The following is a 3,689-nucleotide window of genomic DNA, read 5'->3' on the forward strand; positions in this document are numbered from 1 at the left end:
AGGGTGGGGCTGGGGTGCCCACTAGCTCAGGCACCCCTATAGTCACCAGAATGGAGGTGCGCAGACAGCAAGGCACCAATGAACAGATACCAAAAGAAAAGAATGTCCACACTTTTGTCTTAGCGGTTCTGCCAGGTGTCTGTGGCTGCTCCGATTCTTCCCCCACGTGGTCTCATCCAAGATGGTGGCTCCTGGAGAAGCTGAGCATCCCAGACTAGAAAGCAATAGATTTCTTCCTTCTGCCACAAATTCCCCTAGCTGTATGTCTTCCAAGCTTCTAAATATTCCTTTGTATGTGGTTCAGAGTTCTGGGACCAGACCCTGAGACTGCTTGGTTGGGTATTCTGTGTTGTTATTGGAGGAGCTCTTTGCTACATATCCACCCAATCCAACATCTTGTTTGTTCTCCTATTACTGCTCTTTTGTTCTACATAGATCATTTTTTCCCTCTGTTTTTATCTGTCTGAAATCTACTCATCCTTCATCTTTTGGACCAACTGTTACCTCATGGAAAAACCAGCTAAGGTCCCTGTGATTGTTAAGGCTGTATGTCAATTTGACTGGGCCATGATTCTCAATTGTTTGGTAGTTATATATTGATGTAATTTGAAAATTAGGCAATGATGTAATTATACCACATGCTGTGATCTAATGTGATCAGCCAATCAGTTGTAAGGAGATTTCACTAGAGATATGGCCTGAATCCAGACATCTGGCAAAGTTTGCTCACTTGCTCTGGAACTTGCATCCAGCTTGTCATCATTTGACTTCCCATACTTGGAATTCATTGACCTCAAGATCTGTGATCCAATTGCTAAATCTTAGATTTGCTGGTATTGAATTTGTCAGCACCTCAGATATGTGAGTCAGATTTAGGTATTACCTGCCTCTGAAACAGAACATGGCATTAGTATTGAAGAAAGATTCAATAACAATTTACAATATGCAGATGATTCAAGCTTGCTTGAGTTAAGAGGACTTAAAGTACTTAGTGATGAAGATCTAAAACTACAACCTTCAGTAAAGATTGCATATCAATATAAGAAAAACAAAAACATCACAAATGGACCACCAAATAGCAACATAATAAATGGAGAAAGATTAAAGATGTCAAAGACTTCATTTTGCTTGGATCCACAATCAACACTTATGGAATTAACAGTCAATAAATCAAATGGCACATTGCATTAGGCAAGTGTGCTGCAAAAAAACTTCTTTAAAGTGTTCAAGTGCAAAGATGTTTGTTAGGATTAAGGTGTGCCTGGCCCAATCCATGATAATTTTAACCTCCTCACATGAGTATAAAAGTTGGACAATGCATAAGGAAGAGTTTAGAAGAATCAATACATTTAAATTATGGTCTGGAGAAGAATATTAAAAGTATCATGGACTGACATAAGAACTAATAAATCTTTCTTGGAAGAACAGTCAGAATGTTCCTTAGAAGTGAGAATGACAACACTTTGCTTCTCATACTTTGAACAAGTTATCAGAAGGGACTAATCCTTGAAGAAGAACATCATGCTTGATAAAGTGGAGAGTCAGTGAAAGAGAGAAAGACTCCTTCCCCAGCCAAGGCAGGGATTGACAATGGCAGCAAGAATGGACTCAAATGTAACAACAAGTTTTTGGATGGTGCAGGGTCCGGCAGTGTTGTGTTCGCTGTGCATAGGATAGTTATGAGTCAGAACTGACTCAATGGCACCTAACAACAACAACAACAAAGCTGTGTGATCCATCTCTTTTTCTTTCTCCTATGTCTCTCTTTCTGTCTACCATGTCTGCCTATCTAGAGAAGATAGCCTAAGACAACCCTGAAGTAAAAATCTCTTTGACAGTGTTTAAGACATGTTCAACTATTTATATTGTTCATTACTATCTGACTTCCTTTTTGCATATAATCACATTGAGAGAAGTCAACTGTGACTTACTCATTTCTTTCCTTCCTTACATAATTCTTTTCTTGTTTATTTCCCTCTTTCTTTGTCTTCCTCCTTTCTTCGTTCCTTTATTTCTCCTTCTTTCTTTTTTCTTCCTGTGCTGCCGACAAGGTAGGGTCTCAAAAGTACATGTTGGCTATCTGAATGGTAGATTCAATGTGCAGTACAAAATTTGACCCAAAGATTGATGCAGTGTTTTGGTGGGTAATATATTAATACAACATCTTGGAGAAGAATTTCAAGTTGGGCAGAGAAACATGTGTAGGGGAATCACAAGAACAACTAAACTAAGCTACTAATGATTGCAATTATAACTACTGATAAGACTCAACATCAATATGAGACTTACATGTACATTCTTACTACAAGTTGCTAGCAAGTTCTGGAATCAAGCTCTAGTTTTCTGACTCTAAGTTTGGTGTTCTTTCTACTCTTGCATATATCCATTAATATTCTTACAGGGATCTGGAAATGGGGGATCACTACAAGACAGGCTGGTATAGTAAACCTAGAATAGAAAACTAAGTCTGGACCTTAGCCTCAATTGAGACTTCATTGTCCAGATGAATGGGTACATATGAAAGGCTGGACACAGAGCAAACTATGCATGCCACACAATTCACAGCAGAAAGAGGGGTAGAAAGTTGTCAGAATTTCATAAACTCTTCAACTGAAGGTCTCTTAAACTTAGTCAGTGTTTTTTGTGGCCATTCTACAATCTCCACCTAATTCTGGGAATTCCTAGTTCAGAAGTCCTTTCCATTTGAGGCAGTTTTGCAGCCACTTCCTCTAGGTTTCATTGTGCCTCACCTGAGGAAGGAAACCATTCAGAAGCTGAAATCCTTTTATCCCTCAACTATGAAAATAATCCATGTTACTCAAACCCAAACAAGCTCTGGTAGCGTAGTGGTTACGAATTGGGCTGCGAACCTTAAGGTCAGCGGTTCGATACTACCATCCGCTCCGTGGGAGAAAGATGAGGCATTCTACTCCCATAGAGATTTACATCCTCGGAAACCCTGTACAGGGTCGCTATGGGTTGGAACCGACTTGATGGCACTTAACAACAACAACAACAACAAAATTAAAGGAGCTCTGGTAGCATAGTGGTTACGAATTGGGCTGCCAACCTCAGGGCCAGCAGTTCAAAACTACAAGCTGTTCCATGGGAGAAAGATGAGGCTTTCTGCTCCCATAAAGATTTACAGCCTTGGAAACCCTATACAGGGTCGCTATGAGTCAGAACCAACTCCACGGCACACAACAACAACAACAAAATTAAAGGAAGTCCTGGTGTGTCGCTGTGGGATAAAACACTAGACCTCAGAACCACAAGGTCAGCTGTTTAAACTCACCAAATGCTCCTTGGAAACCTTATACAGGGCTGCTATGAGTCAAAACTGACTCAATTGTACTTAACAGCTACAGCAAATTTAAAGGGGTCTCTCCAAATCAGTACCTGGTACAGCCATCTCATTTTTCTGCTTTATTGCTTCTTCATTTCATTGGAAGAGTTTACCTTTTCTCCCTAGACATGGACTCAAAAATCTTCTCTTTTGGCTGCTAACCTGTAGTCTGAGAAAGTAAGAGACATCACCATGGTCATTCTGAGAGAGCACATTAAATTCACAAACAGGAGTTAATGGGGTGAATTCAAATTCATTTCTTGTCAAGCTTATTTTGGGGGTTTGGGAAATAATAAAATTACTGTACATTTATAGTATTTTTTTCTGGTGTTCTATGTCCTTT

At 39.7% G+C, this 3,689-nt stretch overlaps 1 pseudogene; it reads right to left on the reverse strand.

Moving 5' to 3' along the window:
- Nucleotides 1-788, reverse strand: part of LOC102811773 — a 6,056-nt pseudogene extending 5,268 nt beyond the window's left edge.
- Between the last annotated feature and the right edge of the window lie 2,901 nt (nucleotides 789-3,689).

The sequence above is a fragment of the Chrysochloris asiatica genome, unplaced genomic scaffold (assembly GCF_000296735.1).
Source record: "Chrysochloris asiatica unplaced genomic scaffold, ChrAsi1.0 scaffold00081, whole genome shotgun sequence".
NCBI lineage: Eukaryota > Metazoa > Chordata > Mammalia > Afrosoricida > Chrysochloridae > Chrysochloris > Chrysochloris asiatica.